This window comes from Saccopteryx bilineata, chromosome 3 (assembly GCF_036850765.1).
Source record: "Saccopteryx bilineata isolate mSacBil1 chromosome 3, mSacBil1_pri_phased_curated, whole genome shotgun sequence".
Classification (NCBI taxonomy): domain Eukaryota; kingdom Metazoa; phylum Chordata; class Mammalia; order Chiroptera; family Emballonuridae; genus Saccopteryx; species Saccopteryx bilineata.
In genome coordinates, this window is record NC_089492.1 from 294,243,935 (window position 1) to 294,268,143 (window position 24,209).

The 24,209-nt window shown below is 46.5% G+C and overlaps 1 long non-coding RNA gene and 1 pseudogene across 1 annotated transcript in view; one reads left to right on the plus strand and one right to left on the minus strand.

Annotated features, from left to right (window-relative positions):
* LOC136331817 (uncharacterized) overlaps positions 1-21,458 on the plus strand; it is a 141,586-nt gene extending 120,128 nt beyond the window's left edge. Inside the window, exon 3 of the long non-coding RNA XR_010730538.1 lies at positions 21,246-21,458. This is a non-coding gene — a long non-coding RNA (uncharacterized lncRNA). The remainder of the gene's footprint in view (positions 1-21,245) is intronic.
* On the minus strand, positions 44-20,694 carry LOC136331763 (zinc finger protein 814-like; annotated as a pseudogene).
* Positions 21,459-24,209: the final 2,751 nt, after the last annotated feature.

Consider the following 24,209-nt stretch of genomic DNA (forward strand, 5'->3'; position numbering starts at 1 on the left):
CAGCTTAGAGGGACATCATTGACAGGCTATGGGAACACACAAAACCTTTCAATTATTTTTATTTTGACAATGATGTCAGCTACACAAGATAAACATGCCTGCTGGTCCTGAGATCTGTGTACACTGATCATGCAGTCACTGCCACAGAAGTGTTTCTGGATGCATGTTTAGAAGAAGCACATTCACCTAGTTGCCTGCAGTCTCCTCCAATCCCTATTAAGCCAGGGTTTCTGAACCATCTGGTTTGCTTCTCCCTGGATCCAGTCTTTCAACTAGTGACCATAGCCCAATGAATTATGGGCACCAGGGCACAGGAATTTTTATAGACCTAAGAACGATAGCCCCTTGACAGTGCTGGTATAATTTGTAATATTTCGCTTTGGGTTAAAAAAAAAACAAAAAAAAAAACACCAAAAACATGCTACTGTCGTTAAGTACCTGAGGTCCTCACACCTACCTCCTCCTCAGGGTCAGACTCCTAAACCATGTAGCATTCAAATAAGGACCAGAAAGGCTATGGAGAGTAATGCAAGTTGATCAGATCTGGCAAGTTACCTCCTGCCATCATACAGTATTTCAACAAGTAGAGAAAGTTTGAGACCCCCTAAATAGTTGTTCACCTCTTCTAGCTTGTAGAGTCTAAATCAGTTTATAAACTACTCCATACAGTGAAAAGAACCAAGATGAAAGGGGAATTAAAAGAGTAAGGCCTCGATTATTGTACAAGCCAAGAGCAATGTGCAGTGGGCACTTCTCAAGTTCATGAACTGGAAAAACTCATCACAAGTCTCATGTGAGAGCCACACATCCCTAGAAAGGTAGTCATTTCTTTGCAAGGTAAACGAAATCCTGATATTCTCTGGGCCAACACTAGAAAGGTTCATATTCAAATAAGTCATCAAGGGAAAGCTGATCCTCCTCTAAGGACTCGGGTTATTCATAGTTAACTACAATGTCTACTGCTCACAACAATAAGGGGATATTTTATCGCTTCATATTCATTTTAAAATATTCTCTAATTTTTGTAAGGAGTGTATATGAGACCAGAGGTCAGCTTTCCTGAGCACATTAGGGTACTGACTGTTGCAAAATCTGTGGACCTGCCAGGTGGGACTAGTGAAAGGACTTTAGCCACAGAAACTAGCAGCACCATACCTAGAAGGAACCCTGGACAAATCAGAAAGTGCAACATACTTATACACGCTTCCCACAGTAATGAAATCTTATGGGGGCTCTCCCCACTGTGCATATTCAGATATATGAGTTTAAAATCAGATAGATGGCTCCTCAGAATTTCCTCCAGAAAATTGCACATTCCCTGCACATCTAAGGATTTTCTTTAGTGTGAACTCTCTGATGTTGAGAGAGGGTAGATTTTCGCATAAAAAATTTCCCACATTCACCACACTCATATGGCCTTTCGCCAGTGTGACCCCTCCGGTGTTGACTGAATTGGGAACTATCCCTAAATGACTTTCCACATTCATTGCACTCATAAGGCCTTTCACCAGTGTGAACTCGCTGATGATAACGAAGTTTGGAACTACAGATAAAAGACTTCCCACAGTCACTGCACTCATAAGGCCTCTCTCCTGTGTGAACTCTGTGATGGTAACGAAGGGTGGAACCAGAGGCAAAAGATTTTCCACACTGACTGCACTTGTAAGGCTTTTTCCCTGTATGAACTCTCCGATGATAAGAGAGAGTGTCGCTACTGGCAAAAGTTTTCCCACAGTCACTGCACTCATAAGGCCTTTCTCCAGTGTGAACTCTCTGGTGCCGAACCAGTATGGAGCTACTGGTAAAAGATTTCCCACAGTCAATACACTGATAAGGCCTTTCTCCCCTATGAAGTCTCCGATGATATCCAAGGCCAGAGGTAGAGGTAAAAGATTTACCACACTCACTACATTTATAAGACCTTTCTCTATTATGAATTCTCTGGTGTATTGAGAGGGAAGATTTGTGGCTAAATGATTTCCCACATTCACTACACTCGTAAGGCCTCTCTCCAGTGTGACCTCTCTGGTGTTTAGTGAACTGTGATCTATCCTTAAAGGTTTTCCCACATTCTCTGCACTCATAAGGTCTTTCTCCAGTGTGTACTCTGTGATGATAACGAAGGCTGGAGCTAAAGGCAAATGATTTCCCACATTCACCGCACTTATAAGGCCTTTCTCCTGTATGAACTCTCTGATGGTAATTGAGGGTGGAACTAGACGTAAAAGATTTGCCACATTCACTGCACTCATAAGGCCTTTTTCCTGCATGAGTTCTCAGATGATAACAGAGCGTGGAGCTAGAGGTAAAGGACTTTCCACATTCACTGCACACATAAGGTTTTTCTCCTGTGTGAACTCTCCGGTGTTGAATGAGTGTTGACTTATTGTTAAAAGATTTTCCACATTCACTACACTCATATGGCCGCTCACCTGTGTGAACTCTCTGGTGTAAAATGAGGTTATTTCTTCGAATAAAGGATTTCCCACATTCCCTACACTCATAAGGCCTTTCTCCTGAATGAGTTTTCTGATGATACTGGAAGTCAGATCTAGAAATAAAAGACTTCCCACATTCATTGCATTCATAGGGCCTTTCTCCTGTGTGAACACTCTGATGATAACGGAGGGCAGAACTAGTAGTAAAAGATCTACCACAATCACTGCACTCATAAGGCCTTTCTCCAAGGTGGCCTCGCTCATGATACTGCAGAGTGGAGCTGCACGTAAAAGATTTACCACATTTACTACACACATAAGGCTTTTCTCCTGTGTGAATTCTCTGGTGTCGGACAAGTGTCCACCTATTGTTAAAAGATTTCCCACACTCACTGCAATCATAAGGCCTTTCTCCAGTGTGCACTCTATGATGATAACGGAGGCTGGAGCTAAAGGTAAAAGATTTCCCACATTCATTGCACTCATAAGGCCTGTAACCTGAGTGTACTCTCAGGTGTATAAGAAGGTTATTTCTTCGAGTAAAGGACTTCCCGCATTCAGTACATTCATAGGGTCTTTCTCCACTGTGAACTCTCTGGTGATAGCGAAGGGCAGTCCGAGTGATGAAAGACTTCCCACACTCACTGCACTCATAAGGCCTTTCTCCAGAATGAACTCTCTGATGGTAACGAAGGTCGGACTTAGAGATAAAAGATTTCCCACAATCACTGCATCCATAAGGCCTTTCCCCTGTGTGAGAGCTCTGATGATAACTGAGGGCAGCGACAGAGGTAAAAGATTTTGCACAGTCATTACACTTATAAGGCTTTTCTCCAGTCTGAACCCTCTGATATCGAATGAATACTGAGCTGGGACTAAAAGATGGTGCACAGTCACCGCACACATAACTGTTTTCTCCTTTGTGCCACCCCCGGGGATGAATGAGGACAGATTTGTGATTTAAGGATTTCCCACATTTGCTGCACTTGAACTGCTTTGCTCCTGTATGAATTTTTCGATGCTGAACAGCAGCTGATTTTCTACTAAAGGATATTCCATTTTCACCACACACACGAACCATTTTTCCGGTGTGGGCTCGGCAGTGCGTCACAAATGAAGATTTGTACCTGAACGTTTTCCCACATTCACTGCACACTAAACGCTGTCTGCCAGTCTGTACGTCCTGATCCTGAGCAGGTAGGTGTTGAGGATTCAAGGCTTTCTCGCATTCCCTCAAAGGGTCATGACCCTTTCTGCTTTGTAAAGTTACTTCCCACTGGGTGTCTTTGTTTGGTTCCTTCACTTTAGGAGTGTCCTGTTGCCGCTGATGTCCCAAGCTGGCCACAAAGTCCTTCTTAACCTCCCCAAAGGTAAAAGTCTTCCGAGACATTTGGATTCGACAACTCTTCACACACGAGGCCCTGTCCACACGACTTGTGAAGGGCTTCTCTCCAATGTGCTGCACCTGTTGCTTGTGAGAATTTGTGCTGAAATAAAATCGCTTTGCACACGCTCCACACTTCAGCAGTTTCTGGCTGTGTTTTGTGCCCTGTTGCTCAACTAAGTGGAAAATGTTTCTCAAGACTGGCTCGCAATTTTCACAAGGGTGGCTCTTCTGTGAATAGGAAGCTGCCTTGGGATTTCTTGCCTGTGACACTCTTACAAAAATGTTCTGTTCAGTGAATTGTGCCACATTGTCTGCTCTACAGCAGCAACCTGAAAGCAAACAAATGTCAATAAATTACAGGTTGACTATAGAAAGGGGCTAAGCCCATCCTAAATATACACAAGTCAGATGTATGCCTAAATACATAAAATGCTTTTCTTTTCTTTTTTTTCTCCCCCTGAAGTTAGAAGCAGGGAGGTAGTCAGACAGATTTCTGTGTGTGCCCGACTGGGATCTACCCGCATGCCCACCAAGGGGTGATGTTCTGCCCATCTGGGGCCGTTGCTCCACTGCAACCGGAGCCATTCTAGCGCCTGAGGCAGAGGCCATGGAGCCATCCTCAGTGCCTGGGCCAACTTTGCTCCAGTGGAGCCTTGGCTGTGGGAGGGGAAGAGAGAGACAGAGAAAAAAGAGAGGGGGAAGGGTGGAGAAGTAGATGGGCGCTTCTCCTGTGTGCCCTGGCTGGGAATTGAACCCGGGACTTCCACACACTGGGCCAACGCTCTACCGCTGAGCTAAGTGGCCAGGGCTAAAATGCTTTTCAAAACAAGAAAATTCAGGCCTGACTGGTGGTGGTGCAGTGCATAAAGTGTTGACCCAGAATGCTGTGGTCACTGGTTCGAAACCCTGAGGTTCCCTGCTCTGAGCATAGGTTCACAGTGTTGGGTCACTGGCTTAAAGAAAATGACACTGGCATGGCCCTGGTCAAGGCACATATGAAAAGCATCAATGCACAACTAAAGGGAAAGCAGGCCCTGGCAGGTCGGCTCAGTGGATGGAGTATCCACCTGGCATATGGATGTCCCAGGTTCAATTTTTGGTCAAAGCATACAAGCGAAGCAACCATCTGCTTCTCTCCGTCTTTCTTTCCCCCTTCTATCCCTCTTCCCCTCCCATAGTCAGTGGCTTGATGGGTTTGAGTGACAGCCCCAGGAATTGAGGATAGTTTGGTTGGTCTGAGCATGTCAGCCTCAGGCGCAAAAAATAGCTCAGTTGATCTGAGCATCATACCCAGGTGGGAGTTGCTGGGTGGATCCCAGTCAGGGCTCATACAAGAGTCTGTCTCACCATCTCCCCTCCTCTCACTTATAAATACATAGATAAATAAAGTGAAAGAAACTCTGAGTTGATACTTCTCACCTGCTCTCTCTTCTCTCAAAAAAAAAAAAGAAAAAAGAAAAGAAAAAAGATAAGAAAATTCAGTTGAAGGACTGGTTGACTTGTGTATTACTAGGCTTCTTAGGTCACAAAATGGTGGAAGGGGGAAGGATACATGGTCAGGGCATGACACAAGGAAGAGAAGAAGCAGGACACACAATTCATTTCCTCTGTCAACAGCTTCCTCTACAGCCTTTCCTGTTGCTGTTGTGAGGCTGGGTAGAAACATGCATGCAAGCCCACTGATATCTAATTGTAAGATATTAGTTCCTCCTCATGGTCACCAGCTTGAGCTCAAGGTCGCTAGGTTGAACAAGGGGTCACTCGCTCTGCTGTAGCCCCCAGTCAAGGCACATATGAGAAAGCAATCAATGAACAACAAAGGTGATGCAATGAAGACTTGATTGTTCTCATCTCTCTCCCTTCCTTCCTATCTCTCTCTGTCTCTCTCACTAAAACAAACAAAAAAAAATATCGGTTCTGGTAAAAGGTCAACATAAGGATTAGTGAACATCTCACAGCAGAACTTATGAGGGCCAACAGTAAACAGTATTTCAGGAAGAAGTGAGAAAATGAATGAGATGTGGAGTCAAGGGACATGAAAATATCCCCAGGCTAGAAACCACAGTAGAAATGATGAGTAGTAGAATAAACAAGTCAACAAACTGCAAAGGCTGGGAAATAAAGAATAGAAATGGGTGTGGCTACTGGTAATGACACAAAAATTCTGGTTGAACAAAGATGGTTCCTCTATGACCTAAATAAGGCCCTGATGGCCCAATTTCCATAGCTGTCATTCACTAAGACCAGACCCCCGTGAGCCCACTTCGCCATGGCTGGAGAGATATCTACCTTGTGATACATACAAAAAGGGCTCTTACTCAAAAGTCCTGGATGGGCAACTACATAGAACAGGGATGACACAAGAAAAAAACAGAACAATTGCATGTCCAGGTCTCTCTTAGAGCAACTCAGCATACAACAGACCCTGGAAAGAGATCTAAGCGAGTAATGTCAGCAGGATGGTGAAGGAAATCAGACTTCATCACCAACAACAAAATAGTAAGACAACTATCTATAAAAAACATTGACATTGGCACTGGTCAGTTGGCTCAGTAGTAGAGCATCAGCCTGGTGTGTGGATATCCTGGGTTTGATTCCCAGTCAAGGCACACAGGGGAAGAGCCCATCTGCTTCTCCAACCCACCTCCTCTTGCTTCTCTCTCTCTTCTCCTCCTCTCCTCCTGCAGTCATGGCTTGATTGGAGCGAGCTGGCCCCAGGCACTGAGAATGGCTCCAAGGCTGCCACCTCAGGCACTAAAAAATGGCTCTGGTTGCAACATAGCAAGGGCCCCAAATGGACAGAACATTGCCCCCTAGTGGACTTGCTGCGTGGATCCTGGTAGAGGCCCATGCAGGAGGAGTCTGTCTCTGCCTCCCTGTCCTCTCACTAAACTAAACAAAACAAAACAAAAAAACATTGACCTTTGGAGGACTCCAGAGTACAGTTAAGATACAACCACAACACAGGGGAGCATAAAACGGGAATAACCACAAGGTCGAGGACATCAGCTTAGTGAAGACACTCGGGGAAGGGAGAAAAGGAAAAGGGCAGGAGCCCGGTGTACCAGCCAAAGGTGGTCTTACATTCCCAATGTCCTGTTCTGCAGAGGACCCCAGAAGGCTTTGGCCACAGAGGTCCTCAACAGCTCCCACTACAGCTGAGTACCTTCACAGTTTGCACCGCATTAAGAGGCCAAATGACTATAGGCACAGACCCCAACTGCCTGTTCCACAGAGGGTACTAGTAGCTCTCACACTCAGGAAACCAGCAGCCACTCTCACCAGAGACCTGTCAGACAATAGCAGGTTAGTTGCCCCCCACCCAACAAGGAGCTCTTGCTCCATTCCAGGAGCAGGGAAGCCACACCCACACCCCCTGATTCACAACTGTTCCCTGAATGCCCTTACTGGATAACCGGACTCCGTGGCTGTCATAAATACCCATGTCACAGGCCCCAAAGTGACGACAGCCCTTCTGAAGGGCTCCTCAGACTCCAGAAACACGATGCGTGTGTATCTGTGCTCTGGCCAGAGAGGCTGTATCACCGATCAATGTGTGACCGCACCTCACACAGCAAAGCCAGTGGCACTGGGGGCTATTCAGTATCTAAAACCCTAGAACTGCCATTGCTCTGAGTCTCTTCTCATCATACAATCCAGATTCACACTTGCTGCATGGGTGCCTGAAAATCAGACACTAATGCCACCATCACTACCGGGGTGCCCTGCACTTGGCATCAGAAGAAAACGACACAGACAAAACAATTCCCATGAGAGAACAAAATCAAAAGGTTCCCAACAACCTTCTCTCCTACTGTGAACACCCAAAGCCTTAGCTGTTGAAGACCCCTGCTGTTTCACTACCCTTGCCCTCAGGTTACAGAGAGCTGCAGGCACTAAGTTACTGGGCCTTCTTGTAGTCAGAACTGCAGCAACACCCCACCAAGACAGCACGGTGACACCCACACACAGGTGAAGACATTCCTCATCAAAACCTTTCTATAAAGTGTGGAAGGCGTTCTGCTCTGTGAAATGTACATAAAGACTACAATGAATAAATAAATAAGGAAACATGACATCCCCTAGACCAAAGGAACACAATAATTTGTCAAGCACTTCAAAAAACTAAGATCTGGCCTGACCAGGCGGTGGCGCAGTGGATAGAGCGTTGGACTGGGATGCAGAGCACCCAGGTTTGAAACCTTGAGGTCACCAGCTTGAGAGTGGGCTCATCTGATCTGAACAAGGGGTCACTCGGTCTGCTGTAGCCCCCCAGTCAAGGCACAGATGAGAAAGCAATCAATGAACAAATAAGGAGCTGCAGCTAAGAATTGATGCTTCTCATCTCTCTCCCTTCCTGTCTGTCTGTCCCTATCTGTCCCTCTCTCTGTCTCTGTCACAAGGAAAGACTTCAAAATAAAAAAACTTGGCCTTGGCCGGTTGGCTCAGCAGTAGAGCGTCGGCCTGGCGTGCGGGGGACCCGGGTTCGATTCCCGGCCAGGGCACATAGGAGAAGCACCCATTTGCTTCTCCACCACCCCCCCCTCCTTCCTCTCTGTCTCTCTCTTCCCCTCCCGCAGCCAAGGCTCCATTGGAGCAAAGATGGCCCGGGCGCTGGGGATGGCTCCTTGGCCTCTGCCCCAGGCGCTAGAGTGGCTCTGGTCTCGGCAGAGCGTCGCCCCCTGGTGGGTGTGCCAGGTGGATCCCGGTGGGGCGCATGCGGGAGTCTGACTGTCTCTTCCCGTTTCTAGCTTCAGAAAAATATAAAAAAAGAAAAAAAAGAAAAAAACACCCAGACCATTGTAAAAAACAAACAAACAAAAAAACCCAGACCATTGTATAAAATAAAATACACATACAAAATAACATTTTTTTTAAGTGACAGGGAGAGACAGGAAGAGAGAGAGATGAGAAGCATAAAGTAGTTGCAGCACTTTATTTGTTTATTTTATTATTTTTTTTTAAGATTTTATTTATTCATTATAGAGAGGGGACAGAGAGAGAGAGAGAGAGAGAGAGAGAGAGAAGGGGGGAGGAGCAGGAAACATCAACTCCCATATGTGCCTTGAACAGGCAAGCCCAGGGTTTTGAACCAGCGACCTCAGCATTTCCAGGTTGACGCTTTATCCACTGCGCCACCACAGGTCAGGCTTTACTTGTTTATTAATGGCTTTCTCATATGTGCCTTTACTGGAGGGCTCCAGCTGGACCAGTGACCCTTTACTCAACTGAGTAACCTTGGGCTCAATCCAGCAATCTTTGGGTCATGTCTATGAACCCATGCTCAAGCTGGTGAGCCCGAACTCAAGCCGGAGACTTTGGGGTTTTGAAACTGGGTCCCCCATGTCACAGGCCAACACGCTATCCACTGCGCCCCCACCTAGTCAGGCCAAAATAACATTTTCAGCAGAGAAACAGTAAAATAATATATAAACAGAGCCTGACCTGTGGTGGCGCAGTGCATAAAGCATTGACCTGGAACACTGAGACCGCTGGTTCGAAACCCTGGGCTTGCCTGGTCAAGGCAATAAATGGGAATTGATGCTTCCTGCTCTTTCCCCCTTCTCTCTCTCTCTCTCTCCCTCTCTCCCTCTCTCCTTCTCTACCTTTCTCTACCTCCACTCTCTAAAAATGAATCAAATCTTAAAAAAAATTAAACAGAAAATACTGTGCTGAAATAAAATAATGCAATAGAAAGCATTAACAGTTAACTTGATCAATCAAAAGAACTAGTCTAAAAATAAAAGTAGTCTTAAAATCATGCAGTCAAAGAAGGAAAAAAGACAAAAAAACTGGGCCCTGGCTGGTTGGCTCATTGGTAGAACGTCAGCCTGGCGTGCAGGAGTCCCGGGTTCGATTCCCGGCCAGGGCACACAGGAGAAGCGCCCACCTGCTTCTCCACCCCTTCCCCTCTCCTTCCTCTCTGTCTCTCTCTTCCCCTCCCGCATCCAGGGCTCCATTGGAGCAAAGGTGGCCTGGGCGCTGGGGGTGGCTCTATGGCCTCTGACTCAGGCGCTAGAATGGCTCTGGTTGCAACAGAGCAATGCCCCAGATGGGCAGAGCATCGCCCTCTGGTGGGCATGCCGGGTGGATTCCGGTTGGGCGTATGTGGGAGTCTGTCTGACTGGATCCCGGTTTCCAACTTCAGAAAAAAAAAAAAACAAAAACAAAAAAAACAAGGAGAGTAAGGAAAGCCTACATGAATTATGAGTTATCATGAAACAATAATATTTCCATTATGAGAAGTTGAGAAAGAGGAGAGAGAGGAAGGAACAGAAAGCTCTCTCAAGTTCTCCTCCCCACTCCCATCAGGGCACGTACAGGAAAAAATCGATGTTCCTGTCTCTCTCTCTCACTCTAGTCTCTCCCTCACTCTCTCTAAAATCAAGATAAACATCAAAATAATAAAGTCAGTAAGAAATAAAGATGATTTCTAGAAATGTTAAAAACAATAAAAGAAATTCATACAGGGTGATATGGGTATGAGTGGTTTTCTTAGCTGCAACACTGCACACCAGGGAAGTGTGTGATGGCATGTTCTAAATGCTGAAAGAGCCTGACCAGGCAGTGGCCCAGTGGTAGAGCGTCAGTGGTAGAGGACCCAGGTTCGAGACCCCGAGGTCGCCAGCTTGAACACAGGCTCATCAACTTTGAACAAAGCTCACCAGCTTGAGCCCAAGGTCGCTGGCTCAAGCAAGGGGTCACTCGGTCTGCTATAGCCCCTGGTCAAGGCACATATGAGAAATCAATCAATGGATAACGAAGGAACCACAATGAAGAATTGATGTTTCTCATCTCTCTCCCTTCTGGTCTGTCTGTTCCTATCAGTCCCTCTCTCTGACTCTCTCTGTCTCTGCCAGAAAAAATAAAATAAATAAAAACAAAACAAAACAAAATAAAATAAATGCTGAAAGAAAACTGCAAGCCACCTCTGGCTGGCTGGCTCAGTGGTAGAGCGTCAGCCCAGTGTGTAGAAGTCCCGGGTTCAACTCCTGGCCAGGCACAGAGGAGAAGTCCCCATCTGCTTCTCTACCCTTCCCCCTCTCCCTCTTCGTCTCTCTCTTCGCCTCCCGCAGCCAAGGCTTCATTGGAGCAAAGTTGGCCTGGGCGCTGGGGATGACTCCATGGCCTCCGCCTCAGGCACTAGAATGGCTTCGGTTGCAATGGAATAATACCCCAGATAGGGCAGAGCATTGCCCCTGGTGGGCATGCCGGGTGGATCCCAGTCAGGCCCATGTGGGAGTCTGTCTGACTGCCTTCCTGCTTCTAGCTTCTAACTTCGGAAAAATACAAAAAAAAAAAAAAAAGAAAAAAAGAAAAGAAAAAAGAGAATCCCCTTCCCCCAAAGAAAGCCAAAATACTTTACTAGCAAAGCTGTCCTTCATAAATAAAAGAAGGACACTTCCTCAGATTAACAAAAGATGAGGGAATATGTCACCACTTGCCCTACCCTACAGGAAATGGTACAGTGAGTTGTCCAAGCTGAAATGAAAGTGTGTAACTGGCAACAAATGCACTGTATTATTGATATTAGTCTGACTGGGCCTGGCCATAAAATGGAGCTATATAACAATATACTAGCCTGACCAGGTGGTGGCAAAGTGGATAGAGCATTGGACTGGGATGCAGAGGACCCAGGTTTGAGATGCCGAGGTCCCCAGCTTGAGCGCGGGCTCATCTGTTTTGAGCAAAAAGCTCACTAGCTTGGACCCAAGGTCGCTGGTTTGAGCAAGGGGTTACTCAGTCTGCTGAAGGCCCATGGTCAAGGCATATATGAGAAAGCAATCAATGAACAACTAAGGTGTCGCAATGAAAAACTGATAATTGCCTGACCAGGAGGTGGCGCAGTGGATAGAGCGTCGGACTGGGATGCGAAAGGACCCAGGCTCGAGACCCCGAGGTCACCAGCTTGAGTGCAGACTCATCTGGTTTGAGTAAAGCTCACCAACTTGGACCCAAGGTCGCTGGCTCAAGCAAGGGGTTACTCGGTCTGCTGAAGGCCCACGGTCAAGGCACATATGAGAAAGCAATCAATGAACAACTAAGGTGTTGCAACGTGCAATGAAAAACTAATGATTGATGCTTCTCATCTCTCTCCATTCCTGTCTGTCTGTCCCTGTCTATCCCTCTCTCTGACTCACTGTTTCTGTAAAAAATAAAAAAATAAAAAAATTAAAAAATAAAAATAAAAATAAAAAACTGATAATTGATGCTTCTCATCTCTCTCCGTTCCTGTCTGTCTGTCCCTATCTATCCCTCTCTCTCTCTCTGTCTCTGTAAAAAAAAAAAAAAAAAAAGTTAAAAAAACCCACAATATACTAACAGTCCAGTTTTGTTGTTTTTTAACTTATTGATTTTAGAGAAAGAGAGGGAGGGGGTGGGGAGAGAAAGAAACACTGAATTGTTCTTCCACTTATTTATGCATTCATTGGTTGATTTTTGTTTTGTATTTTTCTGAAGTGAAAAGCAGGGAGGCAGGCAGACAGACTCCCACAGGCACCGAATCGGGATCTACTCCACAAGCCCACCAGGGTGCGATGCTCTGCAGATGGGCAATTCTCCTGTGTGCCCTAACCAGGAATTGAACCCAGGACTTCTACAAGCTGGGCTGACGCTTTACCACTGAGCCAACCAGGCAGGGCCTCATTAGTTGATTCTTGTATATGCCCTGACAGGGGCACCCCTGGCAACCCCTGCACTTTGAAACAATGCTCTAATCAACTGAGCTACCTGGCAAGAGCTACTAACAATCTAGTAGCTCTTTTTTTTTTTCTTTTCATTTTTCTGAAGCTGGAAACAAGGAGAGACAGTCAGACAGACTCTCGCATGCGCCCGACCGGGATCCACCCGGCACGCCCACCATGGGGCGATGCTCTGCCCACCAGGGGGCGATGCTCTGCCCATCCTGGGCATCGCCATGTTGCGACCAGAGCCACTCCAGCGCCTGAGGCAGAGGCCACAGAGCCATCCCCAGCGCCCGGGCCATCTTTGCTCCAATGAAGCCTTGGCTGCGGGAGGGGAAGAGAGACAGAGAGGAAAGAGCGGCGGAGGGGTGGAGAAGCAAATGGGCGCTTCTCCTGGTGCCCTGGCCGGGAATCGAACCCTGGTCCTCCGCACGCTAGGCCGACACTCTACCGCTGAGCCAACCAGCCAGGGCCTTATTGTTTTTTTTTAAGTGAGAAGGGAGACAGAGAGACAGACTCCTACATGTGCCCCCACTGGGATTCACCTGGCAAGCCCCCTACAAGACAACACTCTGCCCATCTGGGACCATTACTCGGCAACCAAGCTACTTTTAGTACCTGAGGTGCAGGCTCCATAGAGCCGTCCTCAGGGCCTATGGCCAATGCACTTTGAACCAATTTAGCCATGGCTGTGGGAGGTGAATAGAGAAAGAGAAGAGAGAGAGAGAGAGAGAGAAGGGGGGAGTGGGTGCAGCAGAGAAGCAGATGGTTGCTTCTCCTGTGTCCCGAGAGGGGAATCAAATCTAGAACATCCACACGCCCCGCCGACACTCTACCACTGAGACAGCCAGCCAGGGCCAGTTTGCTATTTTTATTTTTTTATTTTTCTGAAGCTGGAAACGGGGAGGCAGTCAGACAGACTCCCGCATGCGCCCGATCGGGATCCATCTGGCACGCCCACCAGGGGGCGTCGCTCTGTTGCGACAGAGCGCCTGAGGCAGAGGCCACGGAGCCATCCCAGCGCCCGGGCCATCTTTGCTCCAATGGAGCCTTGGCTGCAGGAGGGGAAGAAACAGAGGAAGGAGAGGGGGAGGGGTGGAGAAGCAGATGGGCGCTTCTCCTGTGTGCCCTGGACGGGAATCAAACCCGGGACTTCCGCACGCCAGGCCGACGCTCTACCACCGAGCCAACCGGCCAGGGCTGATCTCTATTTCTTACTTCCTCTTTCCCTTCATTTCTCTTTCTCAGAAGAAATGGAATAATTTAAAAAAGAAAGAAAAAGTATATTATCAATCCTGCACTTTGACCTCTGGCCAAGTTCTTGCTACAGTTGAAAGGCCTCTTCCCCTCCGGCTGGTGTACATCAAAAGTTAACATCGCCTGACCTGTGGTGGCGCAGTGGATAAAGCGTCAACCTGGAAATGCTGAGGTCACCGGTTCGAAACCCTGGGCTTGCCTGGTCAAGGCACATATGGGAGTTGATGCTTCCAGCTCCTCCCCCCTTCTCTCTCTCTCTGTCTCTCCTCTCTCTCTCTCTGTCTCTCCCTCTCCTCTCTAAAATGAATAAATAAATAAATAAAGTTATCAACTATAATTAAAAGATAAAAAAAATTTAAAAAAAAAAAAAAAAAAAAAAGTTAACATCACAGGCGGGAGCTAAATGACTCCACCATGTCCCTTCCCTGCCTTCTGCTCACTCCCACCATGCTCAGACTTGCAATTCTGACTCTCACTCAAGGCCAAGAACAACCTGACTGCAGGGATGCATCAGCACCTGTCTAAAAAAAAAACAAAAAAAGCCTGACCAGGCGGTGGCGCAGTGGATAGAGCGTCGGACTGGGATGCGGATGACCCAGGTTCAAGACCCCGAGCTCACCAGCTTGAGCACGGGCTCATCTGGTTTGAGCAAAAGCCCACCAGCTTGAACCCAAGGTCGCTGGCTCAAGCAAGGGGTTACTCGGTCTGCTGAAGGCCCGTGGTCAAGGCACATATGAGAAAGCAATCAATGAACAACTAAGGTGTTGCAACGCGCACTAAAAAGCTAATGATTGATGCTTCTCATCTCTCTCCGTTCCTGTCTGTCCCTGTCTCTCTCTCTCTCTGACTCACTCTCTGTCTCTGTAAAAAATAAATAAATAAATAAAATTAAATTAAAAAAAAAAAGAATAACTAAAATAGAAAGTAGAAAAACAGTAAGATCAGCAAGTCCAAGAGCTGGGTGTATTTTTGTTCTTTTCCAAGCAAGAGGAGGGAAGATAGAGAGACAGACTCCTACATGTGCCCTGACTGGGATTCACATGGTAACCCCCGTCTGGTACCAATGCTCTGCCCATTGGGGGCCATGCTCACTACCGAGCTACTTTTAGCACCTGAGGCAGAGGTTCCATGAAGCCATCCTCAGTACCCAGGGCCAATGCGCTACAACCAATTGAGCCATGGCTGAGAGAGGGGAGAAGAACAAGTGGGGAGAGAGAGAAAAAGGAGTAATGGAGAAGCAGATGGTCACTTCTTCTGTGTGCCCTGACCAGGCATCAAATCGGGGACATCAACAAGCCAGGCCAATGCTCTACCACTGACCCAGCTGGCCAGGGCCTAAGAGTTGATTTTCAAAGACAAAAAAAAATTGACAAAGCTTTAGCTGAGTTAATTTAGAATAGAGGGAAGACTCAAATAAATCAACTCAGAAATAAAAGAGAAATTACAATTGAAAAACACAAACATAAAGGATCTCAGAAGATTACCATCAAATCAGGTCAAGAAATCAGCTACCTCAGAAGACACAAATAAATTCGTAGAGCCTGATCTGTGGTGGCACAGTGGATAAAGCATCAACCTGGAACTCTGAGGTCACTGGTTCAAAACCCTGGACTTGCCTGATCAAGGCATATATGGGAGTTGAAGCTTTCTGCTCCTCCCCTTCTCTCTCTCTCTCTCTCCTCTCTAAAGTCATTAAATAAAATGTTAAAAAAAGAGAACTTAAAAAATAAATAAATAAAAAACAAATTCATAGAAACATACAACCAATCAATACTCAATCATGAAGAAACAGAAAATCTGAATAGACCAACGACAAGAAAGAAAATTAAACAAGTATAAAAATAAAATCTCATAAGAAAAGGATCATGACCAGATAGATTCACTAGTGAGTTCTATTAACATTTTTAAAATGACTGTCAATCCACCTGACCAGGCAGTGGAGCAGTGGATAGAGCGACGGACTGGGACACGGAGGACCCAGGTTCATAACCTTGAGGTTACCAGCTTGAGCGCAGGCTCATCTGGTTTGAGCAAGGCTCACCAGCTTGAGCCCAAGGTCGCTGGCTTGAACAAGAAGTCACTCGGTCTGCTGTAGCCCCCCGGTCAAGGCACATATGAGAAAGCAATCAATGAACAACTAAGGTGCCGCAACAAAGAATTGATGCTTCTCATTTATCTTTCTCCCTTTCTGTCTGCCCTTATCTATCCCTCTCTGACTCTCTGTCTCTGTCAGAAATAAATAAATAAATAAATAAAATGATTGTCAATCCTTTTTAAAGTCTTCCAAAAGTTTAAAGAAAAAGACATTTCTGCCTGGCCTGTGGTGGTGCAACGGATAAAGCGTCAACCTGGAATGCTGAGGCTGCCAGTTCAAGACCCTGGACTTGCTTGGTCAAGGTATAAGTTGATGCTTCCTGGCATGACCTGTGGTGGCGCAGAGGATAAAGTGTCGACCTGGAAATGCTGAGGTCGCCGGTTCGAAACCCTGGGCTTGCCTGGTCAAGGCACATATGGGAGTTGATGCTTCCAGCTCCTCCCCCCCGTCTCTCTCTCCTCTCTCTGTCTCTCTCTCCCTCTCTCTCCTCTCTAAAATGAATAAATAAAGTTAAAAAAAAATAAGCTGATGCTTCCTGCTCCTCCTGCCCTTCTCTCTCTCCCCTCTCTAAAATGAATAAAAATGAAATCTTAAAAAAAAAAAGAGATGACTGGGGTTTGAGGATGTAAATAAAAAGCATGGTGACTATAGTTGATAAATGATATATGCTTGAAATTTACTGAGAGTACTAGTTCTTAAGCATTCTTAGCATAAAAAACACATGGTAACTTTATTTGGTGATAGATGTTTAATTAACTTCACTGTGGCAATTATTTCACTATATACATATATACATATATATATATATCACCATATTGCACACTTTTATACAAGTTCTTATCTCCACAAGAGAAAAAAAAAAGGAAAACAGATCTAAACACTATAAACTGAGCAGAATTGTGTTAAAGAAAAACCCATGGTTCAGGTAAGTAAGGACCATGATGACAACATGTGCAACTCCTAACACAAGTAGGTTGGAGGAAATAAAGCTAAAAGGGGTCCAATCTTGGGATACAGAAGTGATATGGATCTGGACACATTAACCCAGATAATGAGGGCAAGCATGGTGCATCCATTAAGCGCAATGCAATACTACTGACCTTGAATCCTTCCCTAAAAGGGTTCAGTATTGGGCCTTCAGGGGACCGAAGAGGGCAGTGCAAACAAAGCAGCCCTAGCAACACAGCAACTACCCAGAAAACTAAAGTAAGCAGTGCCCTGTGGTCTTCACCTGAGGACTGAGAGAGAGTGGTCAGGGTTGAGAAAATACCACTTCCCCGAAAATAAGACCTAGTGCAATTTTTTTCAAGCTTAGAAATACAAGGCCTCCCCTGAAAATAAGACCTAGTGCGTCTTTAGGAGCGAAAATTAATATAAGACACTGTCTTATTTTCAGGGAAACAGAGTAGATGGTTGTACATGGAAATAGACTCACAAGAAATTCTTGATGGAATTCTGAGTTTGGCCGGTTATGCTGATGTCTGTGATGATACGACTACAGTGTATTAATAAATGTTGATTATTTGTTCAACAATAAATGTGAATTCTTGTTCATGGAAAATAAGACATCTCCTGAAAATAATACCTAGTGCGTCTTCAGGAGCAAAATTAATACAAGACACTGTCTTCTTTTCAGGGAAGCACGGGAGTCTAGTCCAAATCACCACTGAGGATGTGAGTCTTACCCAGAGAGGATATGAGTGCAAAGTTCTCCAGCATCACATGGAGGTACAGACGTCTCTGAGCCTCATCAAGAAGCCTCCATTCCTCCCAGGAGAAGTAAACGGCAATGTCGTCAAAGGTCACACTGACCTGTGATGATGAGATGGAGAAAGCCATGAACATCCTGCCTCTGAAAAACCACAATCCATCTCCCACACATCTACCCCCCTCCACTCATTCTCCTCCAATGCTCCTCGCCTTGGGCATTCCATAGCTGGATGTCACTGATGCCCATCCTATCCTTAGGGTCCTTTTAGTCATTATATTCAGCCCTCAGCAACAACAGGCAGGAAGGCACAGGGAGGTAACAGAATTCTGGTCTGGGCCTGCAGGGTTCCATCTATCCTGTCATGAATTCCCTTGCGTCTCTAGATTGTGACAGGACACAGCGAAAGGTGGACTCCCTGCGTCCCCAACACAAGGGCCCTGGGGCTGTAACTCACACTTCTTTATTATATGCGGCTTAAGTGTCTGTTTGTCACCGATAGCTTATTGGTTGCTTGCGTAACTGTACTAGCCAATGGGGTGAAGTTGCCACGGCATTCAAATAGTCTCGCCTTCTGGCATGCCACCTCACAAATTGAGGTTAAAGATTGGAGCAATAGCCCTGGCCGGTTGGCTCAGCGGTAGAGCGTCGGCCTAGCGTGCGGAGGACCCGGGTTCGATTCCCGGCCAGGGCACATAGGAGAAGCGCCCATTTGCTTCTCCACCCCCGCCCCCTCCTTCCTCTCTGTCTCTCTCTTCCCCTCCCGCAGACAAGGCTCCATTGGAGCAAAGATGGCCCGGGCGCTGGGCATGGCTCTGTGGCCTCTGCCTCAGGCGCTAGAGTGGCTCTGGTCGCAATATGGCGACGCCCAGGATGGTCAGAGCATCGCCCCCTGGGGGGCAGAGCACCGCCCCTGGTGGGCGTGCCAGGTGGATCCCGGTCGGGTGCATGCGGGAGTCTGTCTGACTGTCTCTCCCTGTTTCCAGCTTCAGAAAAATGAAAAAAAAAAAAAAAAAAGATTGGAGCAATTATTATGCTGTTAAGAAATCTTCACACCAGAAGGGGTCTTTGCAATGGTACAAGACTAGAGGTTCTCCAATTGAAAAATAATGTCATAATAGCTAAGTCTTTGACTGGCTCCTCTAAAGGTGAAATACATGTCATTCCAAGAATTGATTTGGCTCCATCTCAAACAGGGTTGCCGTTTCAATTGAGACGTAGACAATTTCCTGTAAAACTTGCCTTTGCTATGACCATCAATAAGTTTCAGGGCCAAACGCTTAAGCGTGTTGGCATTTTTTTACCTGAGCCTGCATTTGGACACGGTCAACTTTATGTTGCCTGTTCAAGAGTTCGTGAAAGAACGGACATAAAATTAAAAATAATTGATGATCCTCTGCAAGGCGAGCTTAAAAATGATGGAAAGATCTACACAAGAAATGTTGTATACAAAGAGATCTTTGACATGTGAATTAACATTTTATTATTTAAATCACATTTATTGAGCTAGCGGTGGCTCTTAAGAAATGTACCGCCAGTGGTTTCCTTCATTGCACTCTACTTTAAGCAATTAAGCAAGTAGAAGGAGGAAACCCTGTGGGGCAGTAAGCAAAGCGTCCTAGCCGCCTGCCCTGGGTAATTCAGTTTGAATTAGCAGACACCTTTGCACAAATCATTTTAATTACAATTTATAATATCTAGAACAGCGGTCATTTCGTATGACCCCCGGGCTTTCTAGTCCCGTTAATACGCTCATCACGCAGTATATTGTACCTCTCTTAACACTTTAGTCCCACTTGCAATTGCAGTTACACGTGGGAGGCTGCAGTTTGGATTTGTGAGGGACAGAGTGTGGGGGACTGGCAGTGAGCTGACAGGGTTCTTGCTGCTCATCGCCCCACCTCACTTGCTTAAGTTGCTAAAAGCTAAGCTCTTCCCTACACCTCATGTTGCCTGTGAAGCTGAATGTTTTGACTTGTCCCATCTCCAAAACCTCTGATTGTTTTAAGTTGCTAGAGCAACTTAAGAGGCCCTTCCTCTCACCCTTTGTTCTGATGTTGGCTGATTTCAGTTATGTATGGTGGGGGACATTCCTGTTTATGCCTCAGATGTGTGACTTTGTATGGGAGACTTCCATACTTTGCATACAGCTCTGTATTATATACCGTTTCCTCAAAAATAAGACATCCCTTGAAAATAAGACCTAGTACCAATTTTTTTCAAGCTTAGAAATATAAGGCCTCCCTCTGAAAATAAGACCTGGCGCGTTTTTAGGAGCAAAAATTAATGTAAGACCCTGTATTATTTTCGGGGAAACACAGGTAGATGGTTGTACATGGAAATAGAGTCACAAGAAATTCTTGAAGGAATTCAGAGCTTGGCTGGTTATGCTGATGTTTGTGATATGAATACATGTCGATTTTTTTATTCTTTTGGTTCAACCATCAATGTGAATTCTTGTTCATGGAAAAATAAGCCCCCCCCCCCAATCAGACCTAGCGCGTCTTGAGCAAAAATTAATATAAGACACGGTCTTATTTTTCGGGGGGAAACATGGTAATAGAGCAAACCAGGGTTTCTGCTGTAGTGCTGGCTTGCCCTTAGCTTGCAGAGGCCTCCTGGTCCCGTGACTTCTGAGTTTTTTTTTTTCTTCTGCATCGTTCTCACTCGGACCTGGACCCTTTACTCGCCGGGCGCTGGTACCCCGGCAATTTGCGCCTTTGGGGAGCCGCTGCTCTGAAGGCCGCCTCCACGCTCCCTACGTGCCTCCCAGAAACACCACTGAATTCCCGATGCCCGGAACCGCTTTCCAATCCATGTTGTGCTCGCTGTGTCCCCCTTGGGCTGCAGGATGTGACCGACCCCCGCACCCCCCTGTACCCCCCGGGGCTCCGGGTTCGGTGGGGTGAGGCGGTGAGGGCCCCAGGGGACGCGCTCACCTCAGCCGGACGCCTCAGAGCAGCCGCCGCCATTGGAGTCTGAGGGCGGGAGCTGCCGGCACGGTGGTGCCTGACTCGGCCCTGGCGCGGGGCCTTCCGATCGGCGTCGCTAAGCCTCCCAATCCAGTCGGTGCGGCTGGGCTCGCCGCTCCTGCCAGCCTTCTTTGGTCACCTGAAAATAACAACCCAGCGTTCCCAAGGCCAGAATGAACTCGCACAAGCAGTAAGAATGGCCGCCGCCAGGAGGAGGACAACGGAAGTCCTGCAGTCCTGCACTCCCCCTTCGGAAAGAATGAAATCTTCCGGAAACGCTCTCATTCTGTTCTGTCATTGGCTTGGCTCCGCATTGTCTTCTGCGTAATGGAGTTCCCAGCACTCCGCAGGCCTGAGAGGAGGGAGTTCTTCCCCAGCCACTTAGAATGCTTGGCGCTGGAGTGATGCCGTAAAGCAGTGGTCCCCAACCCCCGGGCAGCGGAGCGGTACCAGTCCGCAGAGAAAGAATAAATAATTTAGGTTATTTCCGTTTTATTTATATTTAAGTCTGAACGATATTTTATTTTTAAAAATGACCAGATTCCCTCTGTTATATCCGTCTAAGACTCACACTTGACGCTTGTCTCGTAAGTTCGACAATTATATTTAAAAATACCACAGTAAAAAAAAATAAAATAGCCTGACCAGGCGGTGGCGCAGTGGATAGAGCGTCGGACTGGGATGCGGAAGTACCCAGGTTCGAGACTCCGAGGTCGTGCGCGGGCTCATCTGGCTTGAGCAAAGAGCTCGCCAGCTTGGACCCAAGGTCGCTGGCTCCAGCAAGGGGTTACTCGGTCTGCTGAAGGCCCACGGTCAAGGCACATGTGAGAAAGCAATCAATGAACAACTAAGAAGTCGCAACGCGCAACGAGAAACTGATGATTGATGCTTCTCATCTCTCTCTGTTCCTGTCTGTCTGTCCCTGTCTATCTCTGCCTCTGTAAAAAAAAAAAAAAAAAAAAAAATGCACATAGATATATTTGTTAAAAAATAAATAAATAAAAATAAAATAAATAAATAAATAAAATAAAAATACCACAGTTTTGGCCCTGGCCGTTTTGCTCAGTGGTAGAGCATCGGCCTGGCGTGCGGAAGTCCCGGGTTCGATTCCTGGTCAGGGCACACAGGAAAGCGCCCATCTGCTTCTCCACCCCTCCCCCTCTCCTTCCTCTCTGTCTCTCTCTTCCCCTATCGCAGCGGAGGCTCCATTGGAGCAAAGTTGGCCGGGGCGCTGGGGATGGCTCCTTAGCCTCTGCCCCAGGCGCTAGAGTGGCTCTGGTCGCGACAGAGCGACCGCCCGGATGGGCAGAGCATCGCCCCCTGGTGGGCGTGCCGTGTGGATCCCAGTGGGGCGCATGCAAGAGTCTGTCTGACTGTCTCTCCCCGTTTCCAGCTTCAGAAAAGTACAAAAAAAAAATTAAAAATACCACAGTTTTTACGCCGGTTGCATAATTTTATTTTGTGCATTTATCTGTCCCACCCTAAAGGCCGGTCCATGAAAGTATTTTCTGACATTAAACTGGTCTGTGGCCCAAAAACGGTTGGGGACCACTGCTGTAAAGAAGTGATGCTTCTGTCTGACCTGTGGTGGCACAGTAGATAAAAGCCTCAACCTGGCTTGCTAAGGTCACCAATTGGAAACCCTGGGTTTGCCTGGTTGGGACACATATGGGAGTTGATGCTTCCAGCTCTTCCCCTTTCTTTCTTTCTCTCTCTCTCTCTCTCTCAAAATGAATAAATAAATAAAAAAGGTCTTTGGACTATGATACCATTAAAAAAAAAAAAAAGAAGTGATGCTCCTACCTCTAGGGAAGGGCCTTGCTAGTTGCAGCAAAAACTCAATGCTTTTATTTTTTAAATTTTATTTATTCATTTTAGAGAGTGGGGGATAGAAGTCGAGAGAAGGGTAGGAGAAGGAGCTAGAAGCATCAACTCCCATATGTGCCTTGACCAGGCAAGCCCAGGGTTTTGAACCAGCGACCTCAACGTTCCAGGTTGATGCTTTATCCACTGCCCCATCACAGGTCAAGCAAAAATCTCAATTCTTAAACTACCTGAAGATAGAGTGAGGGCTGAGTCCCACAAGACTGCAACCCCCACTTCAGAGGCCAGTTGCAAACCCAGGGGGGTTACCTGTGGTTCAAAACAGGTTATTGTTTTTTTAATAATTTTTAAAGAGTTTTTAAAATTCATTTTTATTAGAGAAATAGAGAGGAGAGAGAAAGAAGAAAGAGATAGAACAAAGGGGAGGAGCAGGAAGCATCAACTCTCATAGGTGCCTTGACCAGGCAAGCCCAGGGTTTTGAACAGGTGACCTCAGCGTTCCAGGTTGATGATTTATCCACTGCATTACCACAGGTCAGGCCAGAACAGGCTATTGTTGATCAGAAAACCACAGGCCCCAAAATAGGATCAATCGTACTGAAAGTGCATGATACCAAACCTAGTTTAACAACTAATATAATTGCAGTTTTGACTTCTCCCAGAAACATAATCTAGTTTTTTAAAGATTATATTTATTGATTTTAGAGTAGAGAGAGAAAGGCAGGAAAGGGGTAGGAGTGGGAAGTATCAACATGTAGTTGCTTGTCTCATGTGCCTTGCTCAGGCAGGCTCAGGGATTTGAACCAGTGACCTCAGCCTTCCAGCTTGATGCTTTTATCCACTGGACCACCACAGGCCAGGCCAGAAATATAATCAATCTGTGTGACAATTTCTGGTCAAATATCAGTAAAGTGATATGTCTCATGAAAACTCTTCATTCCCTAAGAAGAGGCAATCTGAATCATGAGAACCCTTCTAGGCCTTTTCTACTGAAAACAAGGTGTCCTGGCTCAAAAATATCTTGTCTTTTCTTTAGCTAATAGTCTCCTGGCCACACTGTGCTTCCTATAGGACCCTTCAGATAAGATCTCCAATTTAAGGGAAGGTGACTTTGCCTAAAATAATCCCACCCCTTTCCAAAATTTAAAAAGAATTTTACATTTTTTTTTACAACTCTCAGCACCCTCCAAGTATCTAGATGCAATGCTGCCCAATTCATGAATTACTTAAAACCAGTTAAATCTTTAAATTTATTCAGTTGAATATTAATTTATTTATTTGTGTGTGTGTGTGTGTGTGTGTGGCAGAGACAGAGAGAGTCAGAGAGAAGGACAGACAGGAAGGGAGAGAGATGAGAAACATCAATTCTTCATTGTGGCTCCTTAGTTCATTGATTGATTTCTCATATGTGCCTTGACCAGGGGGGTACTGCAGACCAAGTGACCCCTTGTTCAAGCCAGCGACCTTGGGCTCAAGCTGGTGAGCCTTGCTCAAACCAGATGAGCCCGCGCTCAAGCTGGCGACCTTGGGGTCTCGAACCTGAGTTCTCCGCATCCCAATCCGGCGCTCTATCCAATACACCACCACCTGGTCAGGCTGAATTTTTTTAAATTTATTTATTTATATATTTTTTTCATTTTTCTGAAGCTGGAAACGGGGAAGCAGTCAGACAGACTCCCGCATGCGCCCCACCGGGATCCACCCGGCATGCCCACCAGGGAGCGATGTTCTGCCCCTCTGGGGCGTCACTCTGTTGCATCCAGAGCCATTCTAGCGCCTGAGGCAGAGGCCACAGAGCCATCCCCAGCGCCCGGGCCATCTTTGCTCCAATGGAGCCTCAGCTG